This window comes from Antechinus flavipes, chromosome X (assembly GCF_016432865.1).
Source record: "Antechinus flavipes isolate AdamAnt ecotype Samford, QLD, Australia chromosome X, AdamAnt_v2, whole genome shotgun sequence".
Taxonomy (NCBI): domain Eukaryota; kingdom Metazoa; phylum Chordata; class Mammalia; order Dasyuromorphia; family Dasyuridae; genus Antechinus; species Antechinus flavipes.
In genome coordinates, this window is record NC_067404.1 from 50945633 (window position 1) to 50962905 (window position 17273).

The 17273-nt window shown below is 36.9% G+C and overlaps 1 protein-coding gene across 2 annotated transcripts in view; it reads right to left on the minus strand.

Moving 5' to 3' along the window:
- XIAP (X-linked inhibitor of apoptosis) overlaps positions 1-6729 on the minus strand; it is a 37469-nt gene extending 30740 nt beyond the window's left edge. For both annotated transcript variants that reach the window (XM_051969255.1, XM_051969256.1), the window contains exon 1: positions 6633-6729. The gene's annotated coding sequence lies outside the window, so the exon portion shown is untranslated. The remainder of the gene's footprint in view (positions 1-6632) is intronic.
- Positions 6730-17273: the final 10544 nt, after the last annotated feature.

Genomic DNA, 17273 nt, shown 5'->3' on the forward strand with positions numbered 1-17273 from the left:
CCTTTTATGTATATAATAAATTGATCATATAACTTTCAAAGCTGTCCTGCTTGTCTAGGCGTCTTACTGGCCTTTTTATGGTCCCCTTTCAGAATTAAAAAAAAAAAAACTGCCTCAATGACTTTTTTTCAGGCCGTATCCTTATCTTTTCACTCCATACCCAATCCCCACCATTGAGAAAAGAAAAAGAAAAACCTTAAAAAAATATATATATATATAGTCAGACAAAATAAATTCCCACATTCTCTGAATTGGAAAGCATTGTTTTATTCTGTATCTTGAGTCCATTATATGTCATAAGGTGGAAAATAAGCTGCTATCATCAGTTACTAGTCAATGCACTAATAAAGAATTTCCAAGTCTTTCAAAGATGTCTGCTTTATAATGTTGCTCTGACTACTCACTTCATTCTGCATCATTTCATACAGGTCTCCTCCCAGGTTTCTCTGGAATGGTATTCTATAACATTTATATATCATAACTTATTCAGCCATTGCCCAAAGATGGGCAAACCTTAATTTACAGTTCTTTGCCACTTACAAAAAGTGTTACAAATAAATATTTTTGAATACATGAATCCTTTTTCACTTTTTTGTTCTCTTTGGAGAATAAACCCAGTAGTAGTATTACTGAGTAAAAAATAAGAGTTAGTTCAGTGACTTTTGAGTTTTAATTTCGTCTTTTTTCTCTTAACACTTTAAAAAGGCATTTTAATTAATAATTTGCCTTTTTACACCATCAAAATTTCCCAGTGTTCCTCTCCACTCACCTCCCAAGAAAGCCATCTCCTATGGCAAATAACATTTTTAAAGAAAAAAGGGGAAAAAAACCAACAAATCCATCAAAAAGACTGAATACCTATGCAAGGTACCACGTTCATGGACTTCCCATTTTTGCAAAGGGTGGGATGGAGGTGGTTTTTTATCTCTTCTTTGGAACTCTGCTTGTTCTCAATAATTTTGCAAGACTCACATTTGATTGTTTTGGTTTTTTTTCCATTTACATTTTTGTAGTCATCATGTAGCATATTGCTTTTTTGTTGTTGTAGTTGTTCTGTCTGCTTCATTCTATAAAACTTTCTGTGCTTCTCTGGGCATCATTTCTTATTGTATAGTAACATTCCATTACATTTATGTACCAGTTTGTTTATGGGCTATAGTTTTAGACTGCTTTCCAAAATGACTCGTTCATTTTTACCTCTACCAGTAAGTACATGAGTGTACCTGCCTTCCCTTAACCCTTCAAACAACAGTCATTTTCTTTTGGGGCAGGAGATGCAATATGAGTTGCCTAAATTTCTATCTCCTTAATTATTAATGATTCAGAGTATTTTTTCACTTTTGTTAACATGTTAGGTTCTTTACTTTGAGAACTATTTGTAAACTTTGATACTGGAATTAGGAACTGTTGTGAAATTTTTTTAAAAATAAATTTGAATCAGAGAAATTTGCTGCAGATTTCTTTTCTATTAGACTGCTTTCCAGCTTTCCCAGAAATTTTGGTTAAATAGTTGAGTCCTTACCAGTAAGCTGGAGTCTAATCTGCTCCACATACCCTCTTTGTTTAACAATTGCTGAATAATTTTCATGTGTATTGCTTAGAGATTTGGTACTGCTAGGTTCCCTTCCTTCTCACTATTTTTATTATTGCCCTTGAGATTAACTTTTTTTCTGACAGATTAATTTTATTTTCTTTAAAGTTATATGAAATAATTCTTTGGTAGTTTGATTGGAATGCAACTGAATGAATAAATTAACTTAGGTAGTATTGTCATTTATTAGACTGACTTGGACTAACAACAATAATTAACATTTCTTCAATTATTTAGGTCTTTATTTCTGCAAAGACAGTTTGGTAGTTACATTCATATAGTCCTTATTTATGGCTTATTAGACTCCCAAGTATTTTTATATTCTGTAGCATATTTCAAATTAAAATTTTCTTTATCTTACTGCTAGATTTTGTTTTAACATTCAGAAATGCTGATTGATGATTTATGTGGACTTAATTATTTGTCCTACAACTTTGCTAATATACTTTCATTTAATTTTTAGTTGACTCTTTTTTAGGATTCTCTAGATATGATCGTATGATCTACAAAAGTGGTACTTGTTTCCTTAACTAGCCTAAATCTTTATTCCCCCAATTTCTTTGTCATTTTGTGAAAGACAGCATTTTCCACACTATGTTAAATTACACTGGTGATAATGGACATCATTGTTCTGTCCCATCTTACTGGAAAGGCATCTAACCTTTCTCTATTACAAATAATGATCACTCAGCTTCAGATAGCTTACTACTCACTATGATAAGGAAAAGTCCATTTATTCTTATGTTTTCTAGAGTCTTTTAACAGAAATAGCTGTTGTATTTTATCTAACAAAATTTGGAATGTAATAATATAATCATAGTTTTTATTATGTTTGTTAGTAATATAGAATATTATGCTGTTAGCTTTCTTTATACTGCAACAATCCTGCATTTTGGTATAAATCCAAAATGATCATACTATAAGCCCATTCCATGACTATTTTAAGTCTATTATTTTATGGTAAGATCTAATAATGAAATAATTATTTCTTTGTAAGTTCTTTGTAAAAGCTGTCATTTTGACAAATGGCCTAATACAGGCAAGTAAAGGGTTAAGTATAGGTTCTTGACTATTTCTAGTCTAATATATACAGACTGGTCTTTTAGACACAAGCCGTTTCATTTTTTAAAAAAATCACACTATTAAAGTATTTATTTGCTCCAAACTGATATTCTAATATTTGTTTAGCACATGAAACGAAAAAACTGAATTTAAAAAAAATTACCCAGCTGATTTTCATCATAAAGGCAGCTTTCTGTTTCTTCAAACAAACAAATATTGTGTGAGCCTAATGAGACCCAATGCACACCTTTTATTTTACCTGGGGTCTAGCAGTGGTGAATTGTAAAGATATGAGGATAAAGATGGAACTCATATCTACTTTTTGACCAAAAAGAGAAGAGGGAAATCCAAAAGCTTTTAGCAAAACTGATGCCCAAAAATGAGGACCCAAAGGAATCATTCAAAGAGGCAAGGAGTTGTTGTTCCCATTTTAAAGAAGACAAGATTCCTAACCACCATAAGCTTTTAAGATGTCTTGTAACTTTTTATTTGGAATCTTTCTCTTCAGCTATCAGAATTTTCAAAAATGCTTAGAGGAAAGGACAATCTTAGAGAGGGGGAGTGTTCCCTACTTGTTTCAAAGACTGTAAGGCAGAAGAATAGTTGTTAACTTGTAATTTTGTTCCAAGGAGACTTGGAAAGATGTAGACCAGGTGATAAAAACATTGACCAAGTTTTGGGGACTTACAGGAAAGGAGAAAAAGGGGTAGACATTAACAAGAAACCAGTAAGGGTTTCAAGATTCTGTTGCCCCACACTGAAAAGAAACTTTTCATTTACTGTAAATTTATTTGCTTGCTAATCCTGAAATGGGAGAGGAAAGTAAAATCTATCTTAGAGAAACTTTGATATTTATGTCAATGACTTTCCTTGAGGTTTTCTTGTTTTCCTGTAGCTTTCTTCATCATTTTTGTGACCTCTGCAGTTTTTCTCCTCTTATCCCTATACTACATGTAACAAGTCACAGCTAATTAAGGCTGTACCTCTGAATCTCACCGTAACATTTTGGGCAATTCTCAATCTTCAGATTGTGGTATTTCATGATTCAAAGCCTTACAGCACACCAGAAGGATACTGGTGTTAAACAGATTTGTTTCTCTCAAGGAGAAGTTTGGGATCACTGAAAACAATTCATACTTTCTAAAAATCAAACAAGCATTTATTAATCAACAATGTGCCAGAGATACAATAACAAAAATGAGACAGACCATGCCTTCAAACTTACATTCTACCAGAACAAAACATGTTCAATGAGAAATACTTATCATTTGATAAATGATAAAACAGAAATAAAATATAATAAATAAATAAAATAATAGAAATAAAATAGAATAAAAAATAGAAAGGAGGAGGCATTAACAACTAGGTGGACTTGGAAAAGCCTCTTGAACTTCCTGAAGAGAGCTAGTCCTATCAAATATAAAAGAAATGAGGACTGAAAATAATACTGGATTTCCTAAAACTAAAAAAATGACCTGTGAGCATAATTTGAGTAAAGCTGTATGTAAACCAGATTACAAAGATTAAGGAATGAAGGACTAGTGAGAAAGTAGTGATAGCATTCTCACAAAAAAATTCCAAACCATTTCATATACTATTATTTTTAGCTCCATTCTATAGGGAAAAAAATACAGAGAATCAAACTATTGCACTCCCTGCTTTTCAGCAGTGCTTGATTTAAGAAAAAACATGATTTATCTCAAGTCTCATAGTCAATAACCTTTCATTAATTAAATGGTACCAGTTAATTCCTGGACTGAATTGCATTTAAAAGCAAATTAAGTCACATTAACTTCCAACCCATTAGATTTAACGTGGACAAAGGCAAGCCCACTATAGCAAAGATTTGGAAATAGACTCTTTTAGGTGTGCATCCCCAACATAGCATTCATTAGCTATGTGATCCTAGGCAAGTAAATATACTTTTCTAAAACTCCGTTTTCTTCTGTGTAAAATAAAGACGAATCCGTGCCCTAACTTTGACATTTTTTCTGCAAATGAAAAGAAGCTATTTTAAAATGTCTTTATAAAAAATAGAAAGAAAGAAAGAAAGAAATAAGAACCTTCTAAATTAGGTCTTTCCCTTCTTTAATTAAAATTTATCACACTGAGTTTTCATAACACAAACCACTGATGCCTCAAACCATACACCTATTCAGCATTGTCCATTCTACCTCCATGATATTATCTACAGAATCCTTCTCTTCACTTATGTGGCCACGCCCAATTTCAGGCCGTAATTGCTTCTACCTGCATCACGAAATAAACTTTCTAAATGTTCTTCCAGCCTCAAGTCTCCCCCCTTCTCAATTCATCTTCGGCAAAACAATCAAAGCATAGATATATTTGGCCTTGTTAGATCCCTGCTAAATAAACTCCCTTAGCTCCCTATTACCTTCAGGATCAAATGCTAATTCGTATTTGTTATTTAAAACTTTGAAGAATCATCTACCAATTTCTCTTCTCAGCCCGGTTCGAAATCACTCGACTTTGCACTTTCTAGTCCAATTAAACTGAAACTTGTTGTTCCTCACACAAAACAAAGCATCTTTTCTTCATTTTTCTGTATACCGAACTGCATACTGTTCTACCAACAACACATTCCCTTCTCCACTTCCTTTCAGAACCCTAAATTTCTTCAAAAAAAAAAAAAAAAAAAAACCTCAATCACCTTTCCTCCATGGGGTCTTTCCTGAACTTCGTACATATTTAAATGAATACAAAATCCCCTATCCCCTAAATAGAATGGGAACTCCTTGAGAGAAGAAATTATTTTGTTTTGTATCCTAAGTATAGACAGTAATGCCTGGCACGTAGATACTTAAGAAATATTTGCTGATTTCCTCCTAAAACCCAAATTTCCAGTTTCACATACAAACTTGGTGCTTTATTAATGAGCCTTAAAAAACAAAAACAACAACAACAAAAAAACCACCCAAACAGTTGTACATCTGAATACAAGGAAGTTATTTCCATGTCCCAGTTCATTATCAGTGTTTCCTTGATCCAGTCACAGCAAATATTAAACATAAATCCCGTAGAGCAACAAAAACCAGTCTGCTCCAAGTAAATTCGTAACAAATACATTGTAATTTTGACTTTTTCTAGTTATGAAATAACTATCTTTGAATACCACGACGGACAGTCCTTACACATGATGGGAGACATTACTGCTTGGGGGGAAGGGTGGAGGAGAGACTCGCGAGAGGGGTGTAAGGATTTACCCACTTCGGGTTTTTTGTGCTATTTTCCAAAGCTTTCTATCAAATTCAAATTCATCTTTGTTCCACAAAGCTGGCTTGGGAGAAAGGCTTTGGTAGCAGAAGGATGAATCATGGGCTCATTTCCTCTAGAAGTGACCTCTTAGAGCGAGTCTTTTTTCCTTTCTCCCCCTTTCCCTCAAGCCCGCTCCACTTTTAAGAGTGGGTGCACCACAACCTCACGGAACTTTCTAGAAATTCCCATTGTATTTCCCAGCCCTGGAGGGGATAGTCAGGCCGCCACAATTCCCGCCTTCCTTTTCCTTCCGATAACACTAGGGGAAGAACCAACCCGCCCCCACGCCTGTCTTAGTCCCTCACGACATAAGGGAGAAGAAAACCCTGACACGGGTATTGCCCGACCGCCACCGCCCTCTCCCTCCGCTTGCCCCCCCCATCCCCCCCGCTCACGATCTCGGTCCCAGTTCAGGCCCGGGGAACGAACACAGGGCGAACGGGCAAGCAAACAAATACAGCGCGCGCCGAATCCGCGGCGTGGGCCCACCGAAAAGACTACCTGTTCGGCAGACGAGACGAAGAACTACCGGGGGAAAGCGCCAGGACTCAATTCCCCAGGCCTGCCGTAAAGACCGAGCCGACTGCGGCTGAAAAAACACGAAGGGCGACCCCTCCCTTCTAAAACGGGTGGGAGATTATTCTCCCACACCTGCCTCTAAATTCGGGCCCCTCCTTCTTATTCTGCCCATCCGCTCACTTACCTTTGCAACCAGAGAGAACCACAACCACCGCGCATGTGCAGCCTGCGCCGCTTCTCGAGAGGAGACGACGGCTCTGAGAAAAAACGTCTACGGATCAGCTGAGAAAGTGAAAGGCAGCGTCAGGCGGCGACAGGCGTCAGCCTTGGCGCATGCCCATTGAGCACCTCCCGGGCCACGTTGGCGCATGCTCAGTAAAGCTCAGCTTAATCCACGCAAAACCTTTTCCTGTTTCCGTTGGTAGGGGAGGAGGCAGAGGAGAGGAGCGGGGCGAGGAAAGGAAAGGAAAGGAAAGGAAAGGGAAGGGAAGGGAAGGATGAAAAAATGGAGTCGGGCCTAAGAAAAAGAGGGCGGGGCGGAGCCGAGCTGAAATGAATCCGCAGGGCTGAGCTAGAAGGGAGTGAACTCAGCAGTCCATTGCTTCCAGTGAGAGAGGGACCCTCTGTTTTAACGAGAGCAGCTGAAAAACGGCTAGCAATTTAAGCCAACAGATAATATTGTATACAGAAATAAATTTCAAATAGATACACGCACCAAATATTACACTATTTTTCTTTTAAGAATAGAGACAATAGAAGGGACATACTTTTTCAAAATTATGAGTAGAGGAGAAATTCCTGGAAGCCAGGGCTAGAGGAGTTCACCGAAAAGGCAATTTTGACTACATCCAAGAAATAGAGCTGGCCTCTTAGGAAAACCCGAGTTTAAATGCCATTTCTGACATATCTTGGTTGTATGATCTTAGATCTCTAAACCTCAGTTTCTGCCTCTGAAAAAAGGAGGGAACTTAAACAGATTGCCTTAGACCTCCCTTTTGGCTCCAAGTCAACGAGCCCGAGAGCACACACCGGCAGGAAAATACTGAGCAAGATGTTTTGCCTCTTAATAATTCAGACAATTAGAAGACTAAATTGCAAGAGTTTGTGCTGAACCTCCTTGGCAAAGGGAATTTCTTCACTGAAATTTCCTATGCCAATGAAATTAAAAAAAAAAAAAAAGTAAGCTTCTGCACAAGCAAAATCAATAACATTACAGTAAGAAAAACTAAAGTAGGGGGAAAAGAGCTTTTTATCAAATAATCAAAGATAAAAGTATAGGATCCCGTGTATGGGGAATTACCATCAATATCTGAGAACAAGAGCCTTTCCCTAAAAGATAAAGGATATTAAATATTTTTTAAAAGAATTGCAACATTCTCCAAGGCAGCAATGATAAAGCTGAGTTTTCACAATATGTCCTTCAGAGTGGAACTAGGATAAAAGGCATCAATAATCCATGTTGCAAGAGCTCTTGGAAGGCAGAATCTAAATACACAATAATTGAGTAAATGACCAATGGAGAGGACAGTTTTCAAAAGAAGAATGAAATAAGAAATCACTAATAATAAGAGAACTGCATATTAAGGCAATCCTGAGATTTCACTTCAGGCCCCTGAAAAGGGCAAAGCTGACAAAAGACACGTTTTCATGCTGGAGGGATGAACTCTAACATTATTTGGAGCTATGAATTTCTCCAGTCCTTCTGAAATTTAATTATCAATCGATAAATGTTTATTAAATGGCCATCATATGCCAGGCCCTGTGTCAGGCCCCTGAGAAAAAGTGAAACAATCCTAACAAAGATAGCATATTGTGAGATACATCAGGAACATAAATAAATATATACAGAATTAAATACAAAATAAATAAAAGGTAGTTACAGAAACTCCTCAAAAATTCACATTCTGGAATGTCTCACATTTACAGATGGAAGCAAATGACTAAGGGTATACTAGGCCCAATTCATCAACCAACACAAGGTTAACTATCTCAATGAGAATTGCTATAGCAATTGAGTTTGTATTTCTAAGATATACCCACCAAATTTATCCTTTCCATAGTTTTTTTTTTCAAGAGATTGGGTCTCCACATCTTCTCCCAGATGCAGTGGCCACTCATCAGCATGGGATCTTTGAACTGCTCATTTATTCAGACTTGGGCCAGTTCACCACCCCTTAGGAAAACCTGCGGGCTCATTGAATTGGTGCAGTATTTATTGTAGACAGTCATCTTTATAGCCCATTGCAGTTCACAACTCCAGAGCTCAGGTAATCCCTCATCCTTAGCCTCCTCAGAAGTAGGGATTGCAGGCGCCACCCCATCCACTCAAATACAATATATTTTACAGTTTTGATTATTTCCAAATATCCCTAATCCTTAGGAATTTAATTGTTTTCAAACTGCATTTTCTGATCATTCCCAAAGTTTGTTGTACCGTTTATCAAATCCAAATTAAGTCTGACAAACCAGAGTATACACATTTGGAAGCTTATGACTATTAACTTGGGGAAGAGTGACTCCAATTATAAATCAATCACAACATTCAAATTATAATGTTATAAATGTCTCAAATAAATAGTACTTCTATATAATTTCCACACTCATACCCACAAAACCTATAAACATAGCACAAATATAAAACAATCTCATGGACTTGAGACATAAACATGAAATAAAACTATTGTCAATCTAGTAATATGAATCCAGTTGAATCAAATTTCCAAATCATCAATGGAAAAAAAATCCATTCCATTCATCTACCAATTTTGGTAGACTTGTGCCCTCTCTTCGCCCGAAATTTTTCAGTGACTCCAGGCATATAAAATAGCTATACAAATCAAACACTTACTGATAATAAATCATAATTTTGTGCCCCCTACATTCAGCCACATATGGGGTCTGGAACCATAGTGTAAGAAGCAGGGGTCTATGTTGATTGTGTTCAGAAACTAGCATAGAGGATTTTTTCCTGCTTTTATTGTCACACCTGCAAAGGTAGAGCACCAGCAACCCCAAGCACATATCAACTATTCCATGAATAGTAACTATCCTCAATTAATCCAACCCAATATAAATGAAAAACCCAACATAAATCCAATAGAAATTCAAATTTTGAACTATTTAAATTTAAAAGTTGCTATATAATTCCAGCTTCTTTTCAAAATTCACAAGAATACTAGTATCCATAAAGTGAAGCTTTGAAATCATTAGAAATCTGAAAACTAACTCCAACTCCCTGGGGAGCAAATAAGTGTTTCACAGAGTGAACGTTGAAACTGGGCATGACAATCTCTTGTTTTTCTACTTAATGCAATCCAGTATTGGTCCCTGTTTAAGTGAAAGTCACTTGTTCTATTTTTCTGCCATTGGAGAATCAGAAATTGAAGACACTAATCTGGATTTTACATGAGTTAAAAATACTGTATTCGAAAGTGTATTTTTAGAATTTTTTTATTTTCAAAAGCATCTCTATACATTTCTCATTTTCTTACAATCAAGGTTCAGCTATATATCTCATCAGTGTCCAGGGGTCCTCAAACTACTGCCCTCAGGCCAGATGCGGCAGCTGGGGACTATTATCCCCTCACCCAGGGCTATGAAGTTTCTTTATTTAAAGGCCCACAAAACAAAATTTTTGTTTTTACTATAGTCCGGCCCTCCAACAGTCTGAGGGACAGTGAACTGACCCCCTATTTAAAAAGTTTGAGGACCCCTAAACATTTCACTTCTTTTAATGATCTTGACCAGTTTTCCATTTTGGGACAGTCCCAAACCAGTACTTCTTCATTCCCCTTCCACCTTTGTGTCTGAGGATTTTACCACTATCAGCTGCCCTTTCAACCTGGAATTTCCTTCAGTGCCTGAAGCCTTTGGTCCTTGGAACATCCCTGCATCTCTCCAGCTCCCTTCTCTCTTAATATTAAATTCCTTCTGGGGCCTTCATTTTGAGAACAGGCCCAAGCCTGCCATCCTTCAGGAACTGGGTTTGTTTTGGTTTTTCTGCTTGTCTTAGTATCCCCTGGGCTTAGCACAGTGCTTGGTACATAAGTGGGCTCTTAATAAAAGCTTGTTGCCTATTTTTGTTATTAACTCTTTATAACCCAGACTGATATAAATCACAGTAGTGCATTTCTCTTCATACTGCTTCAATATTTCATCTTCTATTCAATACTGAGTAATTGCTTAACATCTACTTTCTGCCTTCAAATCATATTTCACTATTATGTTTCAGATCTAGTCTCCAGCCCTTTTGCAAATTAGCACAATATTCCTATTCATCTCATCACAAACTTTCCGTTTTATTGGCATCTTCTCATCACAAAAAAAAAAAAAAAACCAAAACAGCACACTTTCCAATTTTGTCTTTTCCCCAAGAAGTAGCAAATGGCATGGTCTATTCTAATTCCTTTCAGGGGGTTTTGCTTCTAATTTACCAGGCAATTAAATTCTGACAAATCCTTCAGGAGCTCACTGTGATTGGCCAAACCCAAATCTTAATGTGAAATTTTACCTTTTAAAAAATTACTTCCTTTTTTCTGAGGCAATTACTTTTTTCAAGGCAATTTAAAAGGAAGTTTTCTTCCCTCCAATGTGAAGAGAAGGGAAAGTTAAAACAATAACTACAAAGCAGGGTTTTTAAGCTGCTAGAAACTGCAAAATTTTAAAACGTGAAGTAACTGCAAACTCTTTTCCCTCTCCTCTTTTTTAGTAGTCAGTGGAGAAAAAACTCTTAAACTGGCTTCATTTGGTTAAGCATTGAACATTTTTTTTAGAAAAAAGATTTCTACATAAACTCAGAAAAGACAGTCTGTTCTTAGCAAAAACCAAAACAAAACATTATAACCAAAACAATCCAATTACTGTGCTTTTTTTTTATTTTTACATTTTTAACATTAATTTTTAAATTTTGAATTTCTAATTCTTTCTCTCCCTCTGGTTCCCCCACCACCAATTGAGAAGACAGGCACTGTGTATATCCTTAATTTATACTGAAATAATCCTTTTTTGAAAAAAACATGATAGACAATTTAGTCTAAGAATCTTCATGTTTTATTTTTCTAAATATATTTTTATTTGCTTCTTAATGGTGACATGAATACTGACTTCTTCTGGGACAGAAACATTTTATATATGTTCTGAGCCCTCCCAACTTTTCCTAAGTTAAGCACTCAAAACTAACTTCTGTCTGCATGTTTCTGTGGTAAAAGCCCACTAACATGATTCCAGCTGCAATCCTTTAACAGGGAACCTGCTCTTTCCTTCTGGCAGAAAGGCATTGTTAGCCTTGTTTCCCATTTTAAAGTCAGTTACCAGTTTGGGTCAAAGACCTTGAAATGACCAGAAGATTATGTTGAGCAAACATTTCTTGGGGTGGGATTTCTTGGGGGGGGGACTCTTGGGGTCACACATTCTTAACAGTGGAGTATCTATTCATTTGAAGATCTGTTACTCCCTTATACCTCTAAACACAAAACAGCTTCATATATACTAAATTGTTTAATTTACCGAATTTAAATTAAATTTATTAATTTAATTAAAATTATTGAATAATAAGCAATGAAAAAATTGTGAGAGTGAGGTGGTCCATTGGATAGAATGCCAGCCCTGGAGTCAAGAAGATCTGAGTTCAAATCTGGCCTCCTCCACTTACTGTGTGACCCTGGGAAGGCCACTTAACCCTGTTTACCTCAGTATACTCATCTGTAAAATGAGCTGGAGAAGGAAATGGAAAATCACTCCAGTATCTTTGCCAAGAAAACCCCAAAGTAGGTCATAAAAAGTAAAAAACAACTGAACAAAAAAAACGAAGAAAATACAAAATGTATCATTTTTGTCCCTGGACAGAAGGCCATGGAGTTATAGGATTCTTTGAGGAGCTGGGAGCAAACTCTGGTTCATGGACTAGTTGTCCTAGGCCTAATCAAGATCTGCAGTCCAATCTAAAAGGTCAAAAAATATCCCTTCAAGGCATCACAAGCGGTCTTATATAATTAAAATGGATTTAGTCTCAGAGTAGGTAGGTGGCTTATAGCTGTCAGAAGAAGGGTTAAAACTAGCATAGTTTAAGTCTTAAAAAATACAACATAGGAGGTAGCTACAAACACTGAGAGATACTTACTATGTGACATCTTTCAGTTTCATCACCTGCAAAATGGGGATAATAATAGCAAAGCTTTGTTGTGAATACCAAATGAGATAATAATTGTAAAGCACAAGACCTGGCATGAATACTAATTTCCTTCCCATCTCAAGGAGAGTTAAGTGGTACAGAGCTCTGGATCTGAAATCACAGAGTTTATCTACCTCCCAGAGTTGTTAGTGAGAATCAAACGAGAGAATAGTTGTAAAAAAAATGCCTGGCTCATAGCAGGCACTTAATAAATGCTTGTTTCCTTCCTTCCTAAAAATACAGGCATGAATAGAAATATGCATAAATACCTCCTTCTCTGTGGCTTCCAGACTTGGTCTTTCTTTTTTAAAAGGTCATATTAAAAGAAGTTAATCAGGAATCAGTAGCACTATGCAGTTCTCCAAAAAACTGCCTAGAGATGTTTTAAAGGTCTCCTACTTCCATTTAGTTGACTATGGAAGTCTTTAGAAGAGAGGTGGTCGTGAGCCCATGCTGGCTTTCTATTAGTGATCAGAATCAAAATCTAAAAGACACTAATAAAAATATTAATATTCAATTCTATAATAGGCAGAAATCTAGCAGAAATGACTTTTTATTAATTTAACACTGACCAAGAATTTCTAACTTAAGAGAGATTTTCTAGCTTCCATTTCTAAACTGATAGTTTCTTATTCTGCATCAGGGACTGTGCCAAGTTACAGATATTATCTCATTTGATCCTTAGAACAACCTAAGATAGATGTTATTCTTATCCCCATTTTATAATGGGGATACTAAATCAGAGGTGAAGTGACTTGCTAAGTCATCTAAGTCACACATCTAATAAATGTCTTTCTGACTCAACGTCCAGTACAGAAAACCACCTCGTCATCGAGGAATCTCTCAGTGTTGAATCTATGACAGGTGCACCTGGATACCAGAGACCAGTGGCTTTCTTGGGATACAGAGTGAATGGACAATAAATAATTTGTGAAAGGACTTACATTCAGCTTATGTCTAGTGGTAAATTTAGGTTTCATAACCATGTACCAATCCAATATACCAACGATTACAAAATTCACTAAGGTTTTTCCTCCTATTGATTGCCTTTGTCAGTGTCCACAAATTTATGAAAATGGAGTTAGTTATCTCTGGGGTTAAAATGCTTTTCATAAAGAAATCAGCAGAAAATGAATTTGGTCTTTTTAATTAAGTATCTAAGTCCCTTTCTCCAGGATAAAACTTGGAAAAAAGTTTATTGTCTTGGTAGAAGGAAAGGAAAGGAATAAGCATTTATATAGCACTTATGTGTCAAACATTATCTTTATACATTTTCACAAATATCATCACACTTGATCCTCACAACTACTTTGTGAGGTAGGTATCGTTATTACCCTCATTTTACAGCTGAGGAAACTAAAGTTAAGTGATTTGCCCAAAATCACACATCTGGTAACTGTCAAGGCTAGATTTGAACTACAGCACTTTATCCACTACACCACTTAAGTGCCATCATAATACTAGATTTATCACAATTTTCTTTCCACACTGAAGTATCACTCATGTTAAATATTTACTTTCTCTTAGGATTTGTTTTATTTCTAAGAGGTGATATTTTCCTTTATGTAACAAAGTAATGAATAGAATATTTCAATTTTTCAATTTCATAAGTAAATGTCACATTTTTAGAAGATACTTCTCTTAAAGATCTACACTTATAAATTTGGGAAGTTAGAAACTCAAAACTGATAACTCTAGAAAGTACATTAGTTTAGCCTGTGGTGCTTTGCCTTTCAGTGGGATACATGAATAACTATATATTTGTTAGGGTAGAAGTTCTATCCCCTACTTCAATTTGATGGGGGTGAAACTGTGTCCCCTTTAATCTGTAAAATAATCACTCTGAATTTGATTTGGGGTCTCCCAGATTCCAGAGAGTCTAGGAGAAGGCATATTTTCCAGACTGGGCCTTTTACAAGGCAAATCACCCCCCCCCATTGATCTTTTGGGTAGCCTGATCCGCATTCAGGAAGCCTTCAAAGTGAATTTCATTCAATTGGAGATCTCAGCTTGATATAGAGTGGCTGAAACTCCAAGATAAGTATTTAGGTCTGGGGGCATAAGCTCTCTTTTCAACTGGAAACTTTAGCCTCAGACTTTGTAAGGGTCTTTTAAATGGATGGGCACAGTGCAACAGGAGATTTGAGTGGCCTGGAAGTAATTTCTATGGGTAAGGACTGCCCCTTGGGCGGGATCCTGTCCATATTGAGATAGCTTGTTAACGGGAGAAAGCTCTCTCTCTCTGATTGGCCTGTGTGAGACCTCACAGACCCTCTTTAAGCCCACTGCGGGCAGCAAGTCATTCTCTTTATCCTGGGGTAGCCGAGCTGAGTGGATGGATAGCCAAAAAAGGTAAGGAGCTTGATAGTGAACACATGGGTCTTCAGGTGTTCACTAGGGAGTTAACAAGTCAGGGCATTATGTGAATAGATATAATAAAGACTTTAAGTTTGCATGTGGCTGTTCTTGAGTGTGCTATTGGTTATAAAACTACGATTCAAGAAGGCTTCAGAGGAGGGGAATTGGTAGAATTACTTGATATTGCAAAGGTAAGTGGCCAGAGGTACCTTGAGGGCCTAGGAATCAGGAGAGACTGGTAATAGTAAATGCTATGAAAACATGTTACAAGACTTCTATAAAGGACAGTTCTAAACTCCGTATCTTTGCAGAAGTCTGAAGTAGGAATTATGCTTCTGCCAAGGGACCTCTCTCTCCTCTTGGCACAGCTGCCTATCAGGACTCGTGTCCACTGTGAAGACATTCTCTTCTCAGTGCTAACCTCTATTTCTCTAACAGGACTTTGCCACTCAGAAGTCTGCCTTCCTAGTAAAGCTGACTTCTCAGTGCCAATTCAAACTTTTCAGGTTCATGAATTCTTTTTACATTGGACCTCCACCTCCAACCAAAGAAGGGGATTCCCACAACTCTCTGCACTGCCACTAGAAACAGCATCAAATTAACATAATCATAAAAGTCCTACATACCTCATTTGAATCCATCAAGCAAGCAATAGAGTAAATTAAAGAATTAACAATTCCATCCCCATTGATTAACCCCATTAATCAATTTGAGAGGATTGCAGCCTTTTTTAAACCATTGAATAAAAGTGAACACATCTCTGGGCCTAAGCATGAAAACAGTAGCCACTCAAATATTTGTAAACCCCAACAATCAGCATAGAGATGGCACATAGCACTCTTTAAATAATAGCTGCTACTGTTAGCATTGTGGTTGTTTCTACTACTGCTGCTATAGTTATATGTTTATATCCCCAGCACTTAACACAGTGCCTGGCACAAAGTAAATGTTTATTGATTGACTGAAGTGATATATCAGGTTAGCCTTGTAGGCATGAAAAAAACTGTCTCTTTCTCTCTGTGTGTGTCTCTCTCTGCCTGTCTCTCTGTCTCTGTTTCTCTGTCTTTCTGTCTCTCTTTCTCTCGCTCCATCTATGAGTGTTTTTCTCTCTGTTTCTTTCTCTATTTGTCTCTTTCTGTTTCCGTTTCTGAGTCTGTCTTTCTGTCTCTCTCTCTCCATCTCTCTGTGTGTGTCTTTCTCTATCTCTGTCTCTTTGTCTCTCTCTGTCTCTGTCTCTATCTCTCTATCAGAGAATTGGAGTAAAACTGGGAGAAATAGGGACATTAGGAGAGGCTAGGTAGTTAGAGGGAGAGATAATGGGTCTAGATATACTGTAGACATGTAGACATCTATATCTAAGTAGATGGCTCATCTAAGTAGAAATGGCTAATAGTTTGAGATCTAGAACTATTTATAGTGATATTCCCAATGTCTGGCATGGACGTGCACTTTACATTAGGAGGAAACTGTTATCTATGCTTACAAATTCCTTTGCTTAAAAACTGTTCTAATATGTGTTACAGTATTCAGAAAGGAAGTGGTTGTGTCTTCAGAAGACTTCCTGAAATGGGTCCAGAATGTAGGAATGCTATTTGCAAAGTTTGTAGGAACAAGGATGCTATTGTAGAGAGAGAAACAGAGTAGGGTCTTGACCTGTGATTTCACTCACTGGTATAAGGAATGAACTCCCTAGTGAGTATACAATGCAAGTCAGCACCTTCTCTGCATTTAGAGGTATTTTCCCCTCTGTCAGATACATTTTTGGTGAGTTAATAAGCAGAATTCTTATTTTGAAGTCAATTCATACCTTCTTTATTAATCTATTGTAGGTCTTATTAATCTAAGACTGTTATTTACTGTGTGAGAGAGAGAGGGGTGATCTAGAGGGACCATTTCCAGAGTGCTCTGGATACCTGAGCAATGACAGCCAAGAGTTTCATAGAAGGGGATAAGGTTCCTGGGAGATAAGAGATAGACCTGTGCTTTCAGTCCCCAGTCTGAGAGAGAACACTAATCTTGAATCTAGCTCTGCTTTACCCTAGCTATATAACATTAGGAGGTTACTTTAAACTTCATTTTCCCTAGTTGTAAAAATTGGAGTACATGGTCTTTCTAAAAGGCCCTTTCCAGACCTCCTGTCTGATGCATTTCTAAATCCTTTTGGTTCCCTTCTCATGCATCAAAATCCAAACTGGAAATGGGGCCTAGAAAAACCTGAGTCCTCTGAGAAGTCCATGGCTGGGAAATCATGATGCCTCGGTTCTGTCCCTGGGGCATGGAGAACAGATTGTTTGGGTT